The sequence below is a fragment of the Corvus brachyrhynchos genome, unplaced genomic scaffold (genome assembly GCF_000691975.1).
Source record: "Corvus brachyrhynchos isolate BGI_N302 unplaced genomic scaffold, ASM69197v1 scaffold1333, whole genome shotgun sequence".
Taxonomy (NCBI): Eukaryota; Metazoa; Chordata; class Aves; order Passeriformes; family Corvidae; genus Corvus; species Corvus brachyrhynchos.
This window is the reverse complement of record NW_008237395.1, coordinates 382,594-394,831: the sequence shown is the minus strand read 5'-3', so window position 1 is coordinate 394,831 and position 12,238 is coordinate 382,594. Positions and strand designations below refer to the sequence as shown.

The window sequence follows — 12,238 nt, the reverse complement described above, 5'->3', positions numbered from 1 at the left end:
ACGGGAGCCGGCGTCCCAGGGATCTGTTCTGAGGGGAACACCCGGGCTCCAGGGGAGCACATGGTGCGCGGGGGGCTGGGTGCAGCGGCTGGACTTCCATCCCTCGGGACCCGCTCATCGATGCTCTCCCCAGGCACGCTGTCGAACTCCTCAAAGCCAACTAGGTGCCTAAATAATTAGGAATTCTAACAGAGCTGACACATAATCCCCTGCAAGGGGCAGCCCCCAGTCTGGGACCCGCTCTGGTTCTTTTCCGGCTGCTTTCCAAGGAATACGCTGCTACGTCTTGTAGCACCACAGATGCCCATTTTTAGGGGATGAAAATCAGAGACAACTAAGGAGAACAGGGAAGGGTTATGGACTTAATTCTTTAGCTGCACTACCAGCAATGGAGAAGAACTACGGCTCCTTCTTGTGCTTAAGGACTGCCCAGAGCAGCAGAAGAGACTTGGTTTCTGTTCTGTACAGGGGTGAGTTTGTTGTAACCTCTTGGTGCTCATCTTCAAGGGAATATGTGGAACGGTAGTGCCAGTATTTAATGGGGCGGTAGCTCCCATTCTTTCCCCCCATTAAATGCTGTCTTTGTCTCGATCTGAAGTGCTGGTGTGCACTCCAGGATGAAAGGACGCACGCTCCAAGCGTGAAGGCAGGACTCCTGAGGGGCATGGATGACTCCGGTGCTCCAGGTCTGGGTGCACAGCACCCGTGGCACTTGCTGAAAAAGATGCGGCTTTCCATTTGCCGAGCACTTTGTAAATGTTCTGCAGCTACCTCTGGTTGTGTCTCCTCAAATATCTGCTTAATAACTGCTGTGTTTTGGTTTATTTTAAACTGTGTTCAACGAAGTTAACGACACACCTCCCCACTTGTCCTCCTGCTTCTTTTCCTTTTAAGTAATGTTAAGCACGTGATCTTTCCACGTCAGTATCACGGTGACATAAGGATCTGCTTTGGCTGTTACATTTGAAGTGTTAGGAATGACCTTCCACCTCTATTCAATTACATGGGATCTGCTTTCTCAGCTGGGCCATTTATGATCATTTGTCTGGGATTTTCTCTATTGCTTTTCATTGTCCATCACAGAAATTTTCGTGCTTGCACTGAATAAAAAGAGGCAAGAAGTGATGGAATGAGTTGTTAGAAGCACGTTCAGAGGTGCCTGATTCCACAGATGTTACTTTATGAGCCGCAGGCCATCCTGGGGGGACACTTAAGGGGGAGGAGGGGACAGTGCCCAGGATGTGTCGCCTTTATGTCTTCTTACCAGCAAACTGAATGAGCCCAAATGTTTGGCATAACCAAAATACTGAGTGAGACTCAGGGGAGCCCCGGTTGCTCCGAACCCTGTACCTGCCAGGCGGCTGCAGCCAGCGGGGATTGGTCTCTTCTCCCAAGGAACGAGCTTTCATGATTCCAGCATTAAGGAAGCCTTGTTACTGCTCCCCACTGCTCTTCAGTGGCACCATACAAGGCAAAACCAAACCTCAGTCAAAGGTAAAAGGACTAAATAAGTGCAGAGGCACTTTTTCTGCTTCAGGACAGCAATAAACTGAATCAATAAGGGTTTTCATAATTTTGGGAGCTGTTGGCTCTAGGGTGTGTGAGGGCTCCGATTTCCGTGTTAATTTGGTTGTCTTCGGAGTTTAGAAAGACTGAAGGAATAACTGTGCAAGATTACTGTGTCTGTCTCATTTCTGTCATTTCTGGCAAAGGCTACTAAGGTCGTGGGGTTTTTTTTTCAATCTTTCTCCTACAGGTTTAACAGTTTTTTAAGCAATTGAACCTGATATTTGATCTTGTTCTTCCCCTGCCACGAATAGGAGGCAAAACAGGGAATTTGTTTCTCTCGGGTTCTTTGGGAACACCCTAACGCATTAGCACAACCAGCAGAGATAAATCCAAAAGTAAGTCTAGGGCTCACCTAATTTTTCAGGGATCAATGACAAATGCACAAGTGTCATTTGTTTCCTACTCTTCTATCATAAGCTTTCTTTTATTATTTTTTTATCTCCCGTGCCAGCAAAATTGAGTATGTCCAGGAAATAAATGCAATACAGTGGAAGCAAAGCTCCAAAGGCTGTGAAGTTAAACAGAATCTGGAATACTGGTGGTTCAGTTGTGTAGAACTCACACGAGCAGGAACAGCAGTTTACCTGACTGTTCTTTGTGCAACATCAGCTTTTCCCTATGGAGGCACGAGGGGCTGGAAATGCAAGTGTCTCAAATGCAAATCTGGGCCTATTCCCTGGTAATCGCTGCTAAGGTCAGTTCTTTTGTTTTTGCCAGGATAGATGTGCAGTCAATGTTTGTTTTGTGTCTGAAGCAGCTCGGCACAGTCACTAAGAAATGTCTCTTCTTATTCAAAGCCAAAATGTTCTCACTTTGCCACTGGAAGTTTTGGCCCAGCCCAGAAATGCAGGTAAATCCAAGTGGAAGCAGTGTCCAACCCCCATCTAGGAAATCTATGTGCAAGCTTTAGGATTGCACAAGGAAAGGGAGAGGGTGGAAGAGACCCTCAGGTGGCTCTTTTATTGCTGCTGTCATCCCAATAAAGAGAACTGAGGAGGTTTAATGCTGACAGCGTCTCTGAATATCCCACTGTACGTACACATTAAAATGTTCTCCCTTTGGAGCAATCTGGCCCTTTACCAACCTCCCAATGGCCATGAAAATAAACTAAAGTGCAAATTATGCTTAAGTAAATCAAAGGGCGAGGGTAAAACTCCTATCTGCAGAATTCTTGATTTGTGCTTGTGGCCATCTGGTGTTGCTGCCCCTGGGGACACAGTGTCCTTCCTCGCCTCCCTCTGTCGGTGTTTCATTCCCTTACCTCTCTGGTTGCCACACTAGCATTTAAATGCTGCCTTCTGGCGTGTAACTCCTTTTTCTTTTGTTTCCCCTTTATTTCTCTCTGTTTGGAAGTGTGTTGGAACAGAAATTTCCATCACAGCAGCTCTGCTCATAGAAACATAGCACAGTCTCACTCGTCGCTCAGTGTGGGCAAGCACCTTCAGCTCCAAGGAGCTGTGGAGAACAAGCACTTGGTCCCTTAGGAAGCATGGAGTGATCAGTCCATTCTGTGACAAGAAAATCCAGACAAATGCTATGGTCAGCCCTAACCAGGAAGATGCAGAGCCAATGACCTAGAACCTGCCATAATTATATTTATAATTTTAATGTAATTAAATGGCGTGATAATGCAAAGGTGGAGTTCAGAGAGCTTAGCCATTCCACTGAGGCTGGTGAAGTTACTTACGGGGTTTTGTATCAGTCTAATGTGTCTGAGCAGGATCAGGAATTAAAAGAAAAACTTTACGGAAATATTTTCAGAAGGATTGCTGCAAAGACCAGTGCTGCTTCTGGGGGGCCAAAAGACTGAACATTTTTCTGTTGGATTCCTCTCAGGAAGTACAGACCTACTAGTGCAGCTGTGGAAGGCATGGATGCAATGTACCATGGAAAGAGACAAAACCAGAAAGGTAAGAAGGTCTTCTATCTCCCATCCTTCCCTGACCGCACTCTCAGGAAAAAATTCCAAACAATGAAATAAAGAAGAACTGGTTCCTACCCCTGCAGTTCAGCTCTCCATTTCATCAAAGTGCTCCTTGACATGACTTCGGTAGGGCTGTGCAATCCCCAGGAGAGGACACTCCCCGTTACAAAGCTGCTGCGCATCATCTGGCGCCAGCCACAGCATCTGCAAAGGCAAGGTCCAGCACAGAGCAGACCTGGAAAAGGAATTACCTCTGGGCCCAGGAGACAGGAGCTGCCTCACCAGTCACGCCGTGCGGGCGGTGCTGCCTCTGTGGGTAAGTCAGCGGCCTCGTGCTGCAGAGCACTGTGCATTCCTCATTTCTGCTGAGTGGCGGTGCAGATCCTGGTTCAAATGGTATCGTGTGTTTATCAGTATGTGGTACCACATTTCCATCCCTGGAATAAGAGAACTGACATACATAGTACATTTTATAGGAGGGTAACTGTATAAAGAAGTCATACAAATATGTAAAAATTCAACTATTCACAAAAGAAATGGAAGAACTGCTATTATTGTCAATAATATAGAACATGAGAATAGGCATCTCATCTGTCAATACATAAAGGTCAGAGCATTTCCACCCTGGAAGTGCTTCCAAGATGGATCCTCTGAGCATTTACAGAAGCATGCAGAAGCAAAATACAAGATAAACACATTTGGGGTGAAAGGGCAAAGGAAGGAACTAAGAAAATGACTCAAGCTGAGCCCTGTCTAGCAGCAGTTGTAGACCTTAGATAGATCTGGGGAAGCCCCATTTCTGCTGCAATCCTCTTTCTGCAGGGCCTGACGTGGCGTTTTGTGGCTGGCTGGAAACTGCTCATTCCGGGCTTTGATTAAAACACTGTACAGTGTGCGAGGAAGCAGAGACTCGTCCTGAGACTTCTGAGTTATTCCTGTTCTGCTGGAAGCTGACATTCCACTGACAACCATCTCATAGCTGCTTTACACTCGTGGCTTTCGGTTTCTCATCTCAGGGACACAGACCAGAGCAATGCCTTTTTTTTTTTTGCTAGTTTATGTTCTTTGTTGTGAAAACTTCTCTCAGGATAGTTGATATCTTTTGGCTTTGTATTGCAGGCACAGTTTTTCTCCTGGTATAAATTCCTTCAAAGCCAGAAAGATTGACTTTTTTTCTTCACTTGTTAACTTAATGTAGGTTGTCTTCCTGCTACTCAATTAGATTGCATTTCTGCTGTGTGGGATAGAAAGGAATAAAAAGGAAAGAAATTAGAAAGAATCCCCCCAAAGTGCTACTGTTTCCCATTCTTGGTGCTTTATGTTGCAAAGAAAACAATTCCCATAACATAACCCCCATCTAAAATCTGAGGTTCATCTAAGCTCCACTGGATGAGAATTAGAAACAGAGAGTTTAATTTTAATGCAATTTTAGGATGAGACATAGGCTGAAAGGATACGAATCAATTGTGGTGAAGTTCTCTGGTGCATAAGCCTTGATTTTTCATGTGACGTGAAAAGTTGTCATTCATCTTTACTTCTTTATTTTGCCCTTTAGCCAGCAAGGCACTACAAGCTTCAAATTCCAGAATTGCAGCTTTTTGCCTTAATTTAAGGTCAACACAATTATGCTGCAGCCTCTGACTGTTTAGCAGAGGTTATTACATGAAATGAATGACACAGGTGCACAGGCAGAGTGCGATAAAGTCAAATCAAAGCATTTCATCTACAGCTTTTCACCTTTTACAAATTGTCTTGGAAAATGCAAATCACCCTGCACTGTAGTTCACTTGTTACTCAGTTTCTGCCCCATTGAACAGCGTTGTGGCCCTTGAAGTCTCTTTCCAGTTTCTTACCCTTTTCACTCTTTCTTTCTTCCCCCTTTGCCTGTTAGAACACCACTCTTCTTGCTCCATCATTCTCCCTGACAGACTCCTGCCTGCAGCTTTGGCAGAACACTGCTTTTTGTTGCAGTTCCTCTGATCTGTTTTGGTGCCCAGAGTGTCAGCTTGTTTCTGAAAAGACAGATCTGCTTGAGAGTAAAGATGTCTGCTCGCTGAATTCCTCATGTGAATGACTCAAACTCTGTTTGTGGAGGGACTGGGAGCCAGATCTTTCCTCTCCTTTTTTCCTTCATTATGCATGAAGGAACATGGGTGCCTGACTCCCAGAGATGTGGAGAGAGGGACAGGTTTATAGCAGAGCAAAGAGAAGGAAGGTGGTAGGAAGAGACTATTCCTATCTGACCACAGTTGGACCCTGCAGAGCACGCTTGCTATCAAAACATTTCTCTCTCTGATAAGTCTGAAAATACACAACACAGAAAAGTGGCTGTGAATTACCTCTAAATGTGGCAAAACATTTTAAATAAAGGGCGAAATCCTGTCTGCTCTTTTTATTGCATTAGAAAAAAGCAGCGTGAACAGATAAAATGTTCAGGCACCAGATGAGAGCAGACAGAACCAATAAAATCCGAAATAAAGAAGGTGTTTTATTGTGCTCTGGTGAATGGGGGATGATGTCTCTGAAATCTCTCTCCCCACCTCCCTGTGTACGGGTTGGATGCTAAGGGGCCCTTCCTGTAATTGCTGCCTCGCGCTTGCTGAGCAGTTGGAGACAGAGGAACACAAGAATAACCTCTGTGGAACTCCTCCAATGACCATATCCAGTCCCAGACTGAGGTCCCTAATAGTGCTTTAATGACTGTGTAAAGAATTACGGCACACGAAGGCTGATCCCAGGACATGCGGCACGCCATCCATAAAATCGGCCACGTGCCAGCCTCTTCCAAGTGTAGATAAATGAGTGACGGAGGAAGAGGTCACGAGGATTACGCAGAGTAAGAGATTTTCTGGGTGTGAGATCATCAGATCATTCAGACTCAGCACCTGTGAAGCACATGGTAAATAACCCCGCTGCGGGGCCCTGGAGTCCGGCCGGTACCTTGTGTTAAACGGGTGCAACGAGGCACCGAGTCCTGCTCGAGAGCCACTCGGAAATGGCAAATCAGACACTGCCTTTGCTGTGGTGTTTGGGTGAACTAATTCAGAAAGTTCAGAAGATCCCTTTGCCTGTCTTTAGACAGTAAAATACTGCAGGGAACATGCAGAAATGACTTGACGTGTTTAGACCTTATTGTGAAGGAAGAGCCACGGGAAACAGGAACGCTAATTGTTAAAAGGAGCGCTAGGACTCACTTCAGAATTGATCTGTCCTTTGTGAGATCGGTCTTCAAGTGGTGACACGTCGTCCTTGGGAATTCATCCTGCCAAAAGAGAGGGGAAAAGAAAAGGGATTTTCCTGAATGGCTACTCTAAGTTTTAAGAAAAGTATGACTGTATAAAAGGAGCAATAGCAAGAGAGTAGGGAATGTTCTGGGGGGAAAAAATAAGAGATTGTGCATTCCAGACCAGACACTGACAGAATGGACTTGGCCACTAAGTCCAGCTGCAACTGCAGCAGTTGAATCAGCTGGATAAAATCTACTGTGTAGAAGTAAAGTCTTTATGCAGACTTGCAGCAGAGTTTGTCTTTTGTTAAGGAAAAACCCCCAAACCTTGCAATGTAAAATCCTGCACGTGGATTATACACGTATTTTGTGAACGTATTTCAGATCAACGTGGAAGAGCAACAATTTGGGAACCTGAAATATCAAGTGAGAGCAATTTGTACAGCCAGCCTGCTACGCTGTGGGACTGCACAGCCTGAGGATGCCCCAGCTGCAAATGCCCTGATGCTGCTGAATCTCAGTTTGAACTCAAACTCAACCCAACAGTCAGAAGGTGCCTCTCTAATTCCTCCTCACAGGAATGCATCCGTTCATCACTTCTAGGTTGTGACAATGGATTTTCATATTAAGGAAGCGCTTGCTTCCTAATAGAGATTATATTAAAAAGATTAATTTGGGGTACTTTAAAAATATTTATATTCTCACACAATAATTTATTACCCTATACCTTCATTACTGATATCAAAAGACATGCAGAGATTGATGAAGAATTAGAATGGTCCAGCATAATCCAGTGATTGAGTTTCCAAGTCCCACTTGAAGGTTATGGCTGTTGACATTTAATCTACTTGATTTGATCTAGCATGGAATTTTGGCTTCTCTGCACCAGAAAGCCCATTTGTAGGTGTATGTTTCACCCTGTTCTGCAACAGCACCTCAGGTGAGATGAGAGGTTATTGTAATGTTAAGTTGTGTTTGCTGCTGCATGTGAGAGCACAGCTCGGATCGCCGAGGCTCTGGTGAGCACACGGATAACTGGATTTGCTTGGGCAGTTCTCCTGGAACAGCACTGTGCAAAGGTGGGGGCTTGCCAGAGCTCTGGAATGTACTTCTGTAAGTTAGCAAAAAGAAAGGAGGGCTGTACAGACAGAAGTGCCCAAAAGATCTCCTCATAGCTGGGAACTACCATGAAGTAACTTCACTGAAGCATCATAAATATGTTTATCCCTAACACAGGGCTGAGCGTTTATTCATCATTTGGGCTCCTGCCACAAATCATTCCCATTCCAAGAGCCAAGTCAACAGATGGTGCACCAGTAACCTTCAGTGACCTGCTGGCTGGGCAAGGATGCCCCAGCCCTGACAGGAGCTGACCCACCTGACACTGGCCAGGGCTCTACCGAAGCACAAACGCTGCCTTAAACAGAGCACTTCCCCAAGAACAGCTCAGCAGCTATGACAGGAACCACCTCTTAACTCAGGCACTGCAGAGCAGTGCTGGGAAAAAGCAGTAATTAATGCAATTAATTTTTTATCACCCAGGAAGAATTTTACAGACAAACACAAAGGTAACTAGTATTTCATTGCTTTTTAGCTTTTTCACAAAGAGTGAAGCAAACAGAAATCTGGTTTAGCTGCCAGATGTAAAAGAGAAGCTCTGAAGTGCTGGCTTTTGTGCACGTGTTTGCTCACAGATTGCAGCAGCGTATCAGCAGCAAGTTCAGTTCAGGACTCTGCTCACTGATTCCCTACAAATATCCCAGCTTCTACAAGTGTCATTGTAGCAGTCAGATTGTCTCAGTCCATCAGTAAATCCGAGCTGAGAAATAAATATCCGTACTCACCATCGTAGAAAGGGCTTGGGGTCTTCTCTAAATGTCTGAGGAACTTAGAAACTCCTGCTAAATCTCCCATTCTTGGTAGGTATCACAGAAATGAGGAAGCACTTTTCACAGGTTATTGGCAGATGCAAGGCTTTCCTTTGGCAGGTCTCTGAAATAAAGCAGAAGTCAGGTTTGGTGGAAAACAGTTACTGTGATTTATAAAGCAATATTTAATATTAAAGCAGAACATGAAACTCCTTGTGTTTGTTGAGCTGCCAGACAGAAAAGCTCTGACTGAGCTCAACTGAAACAGAAGATTTTGACCATTTTGTAACGCCTTCGATGCTTATAAAGGACAACAGATTTTGAAACGACAACTTAGATGCTCTAAATCTAATATTCAGAAACATTTCTGTATAAAAAGATGTAAAAAACAAATATTCCTTATAATCACTGAAAGGATTTGGCATTTTTCATCAATTCTCCAATTTTTTTTTAAAAAAAAATCTCAGCTCAACTTAGACAGTCATGAGTACTATCAAAAAGGAATTTCTTTTGGTGTCTGTAAATAGCACCTTTGTGCCATTACAGCACATTTCCAGCAGTCTTGGAACATGGCAATCTTTTGTCCTCAAATATTAAAAGAACTACATTCTGAAGTATTTAGCTATAAATATATGTATGCTGCTGTGCTACACTGAACAGGCACTTAGCAGCCAGACACTGCACATCTTGTGACTTCACACCTCCACTGAAAGCAGGAAATCTCATTCGGCCTCACTCCTGTCTAATACAGTTCTATCCTAATGGCGCCAAAATGCAAAGCAAACCTTGGACAGGCAGGAAAAGAAGACAAATGAAAACATTCTCTGAAATAACTCCTGGAAGATAAGGGCAGCAGTTCAGCTGCTTGATAATTACCTTGCCATGGGAGACAGTATGAGTGAGGCATTTATTTGGGCTGTGTCTTACTTTGAGCTCTGTGAATAATTCAGAATAAAATTTCCCAAACGGGGCAGGTAATTCCAGTGACCTGTGCTGGTGAGAGCATGGTTTAACATCAACGTCCAATTCCGTGCCACAAACCAGGAGTCTGAAACACCACACCAATCCCCAAACTGAAAATCTTCACTGGCAGGAAAAGGTGTTCTGTGCTATAAAAAAATTCCTTTGTCAAATTGCTCCTGCTCATGGATACATCAGCCCACTGCACTTAACACTTTTGCATGGAGTAATTAAAAACGACCCCCTCGTAAATTATGTAGCAGGAGTTTTGTACTGAAGGAATTAAAGTGCAATTCCACATACTTGTATAATCCTTGCTTTCCCAGTAGCTACAATCTAATAACAGTAAGTCAAAGAAAAACAAGGAAAATTTGAATCCTTATTTTGTTTCAAAAGTGGGCCTTCTGTGTACAAAGTTGTTAGGAATTGGACTGCTACTACTTGGTAGTAAACTGTTGGCAAACAAAAAACGTGCTACCAAAAATAACTTTTCACGTCTGTTTTTAGCACCTGTCACCTGGGGATGCTAAACTTTGGTGGCTTGTTGTGATCAGACCTAGAAAGCGTGCCCTCCCTCCTCCCCTCTCTTCTGCATCAGTGTAACTGTATCGACTTTGTTGTTTCTGAGTCGTACGGGGAGGAGTGAGAGAAGAACCATTCCCCAGAGTAAAATTCCAATTTAAGTGTAGGCTTGGGTACAGCCACTTATCCATATGAATTACGTGAAAGTCATGGATACTCCGGGTGTAAATCCAGGTGGAACCGTGCCACTGATCTATGAATGTGCTGCACTCCTGAGAGGAGAAAAAAGAAACCGAAAGACCTGACAGCCTTATAAAAGCATTCCCATCGTGGCATAATCTTCTAGAAAAAAAATAAATCATAGCCCATCTTTTTGCAAATTGACCTGTAAGTCCCTGGCAGCAAATCAATAGGATACAAATGAAAAATAATAATGCAATAACAATGCTATGTATTATCCTAGGCCCCAGATGAAAGCCTAGGAACGATCGATACGATAAAGATTCAGCACTGCTACTCTCTTACAAAGGAATGGCAAAATAACAGACTGATTTCAGAAGGTGGCTGTAAAACACACCAAACCCATCTGCCTCGAGATGGAAAGAGAAGCCCAAATATAAAACACTTCCTTGTTTGTTTGTCTGTTTCTTCTCCCCCAGACTTCCATTAATTTGAACTGGAATTCGAGGGAGCAATTTTTTTGTTGTTCTTTGGAGAAAAATCAAGGAAGGGAAAGAATCATCCATTTATCCTCAGCCCAGGAAGCTCAAAGACAAAAGCTCACTTGCATACCACAGGAATATGAGAAGTGGTGGCTTCCCCCACGGACCTACGTGCGCTTGGTTCAGTATTTGATTTTAATACTCATTTCCACTGACAAGGGGCACGCAGCACGTGAGAGACAGGCCTGCTTAGGAGGATGGCCCGCGTGTGACACCTCACGGAAGGCTCAGAGGGAAGCACTTTTAGTGCCAGCTTCGGGGCTGGCTTATGCCCAAACCAGGAGTCAATCCTAAGGCCAAGAACTACAAGGTAACTGATTAAGCAATTAATAACTAATGGTATTTATTTCTCCCTGTAGGTTTGCAAGGTGCTCTTTGGACAAGCAGCAAAAGCAGAGGCTTCCCGAAGTCAGACAGTTCAAGGAGAGGGGATGAAGGCAGAACTGAGGGAGAAGTGGCAAACCCACACGAGGACACCAGCAGTGCCAAACAGCCCTACCCATGCAGCTTGTGTTCCTGCCCGTACGAGGTGAGCAGCTGCCTCCTGCATTAGTCTCAGTATCTGCCCACAGCCACCTCATCGGGCAAGATTTTTATAAATGAGAGCATGAAAAGGTTGTGGCAACCTGTGCATTCCCAGGACGATGTAAAATAACTTCCACAATCAATGCAACATGGCACGTGGCAGTTACCCTTCGATCTCACTTAGATTTTCATTTTGCGTTACCAAGCACAGGGTGAAAATAAAATGCCTTTCCTGAAAGGCAGCCAAAAGCCATGGGTTTTGAATTCCACTTTATGTTCAGAGCTTTATCACAATTTCATATGAAGAACAATTTCATACTAATGAGCTCTTAGCATAGAAATTGCCACAATTGCTTCAAGGTGCATTTGAAGTTATTTATCTCCATATGGGTGCATTGCTCTAAGAATTTTAAGACTTATTTCAAGATTAATCCACAGTTTGTGGTTACAAGGACAGAACAGAGATCCTCACGTAGCTCCAGCCCCAGGACAGGCCACCACCTGTGGGGTGACAGGTGACAGTTCCCTCTTGATCCCATTAAAACCATGAACATTGAAGTTACTGTGGCCTCCCAAGTAAAGGGTGAAAGTCTCACTTGATGTGACAACTTCCAGTTCCTGTGGCACATCAGCCAAAGGAGATGTTGGAAAGTATTGCTGGAAGGCTCTCTCTGTCAGGGTATGGTAAGATTTCCCCATCTTAATTCTGGGGTTTTTTAAGCAAATTCTGTTCGCATGGAGTTTTTTACCCTTTATAGTGTCTGTCTTTTAAACAGCATTTGTTGCAAATCTGAACCACCTCAAAAATCTCGCTTTGGGGATGATCTGAAAAAAAACCAACCAAAATTCTTTATAGAAATAAGATGAAGTTTTTCAGACAGCTGCAGTTCCCACCTGTTTGCAGCATTTAGGGAAAGCAACA

The 12,238-nt window shown here is 44.1% G+C and overlaps 1 long non-coding RNA gene across 18 annotated transcripts in view; it reads right to left on the bottom strand.

Annotated features, from left to right (window-relative positions):
- Nucleotides 1–12,238, bottom strand: part of LOC108445845 — a 100,457-nt gene that overhangs the window by 670 nt on the left and 87,549 nt on the right. For 7 of the 18 annotated variants that reach the window (XR_001860859.1, XR_001860863.1, XR_001860866.1 and 4 more), the window contains 3 exons: nt 8,564–8,711; nt 6,688–6,755; nt 887–5,519 (listed from right to left, as the gene is read on the bottom strand). This is a non-coding gene — a long non-coding RNA (uncharacterized LOC108445845). Of the gene's footprint in view, nt 1–886; nt 5,520–6,687; nt 6,756–8,563; nt 8,712–12,210 lie in introns of those variants that run through there. The other 11 variants (XR_001860861.1, XR_001860868.1, XR_001860870.1 and 8 more) reach the window with 10 other exon arrangements.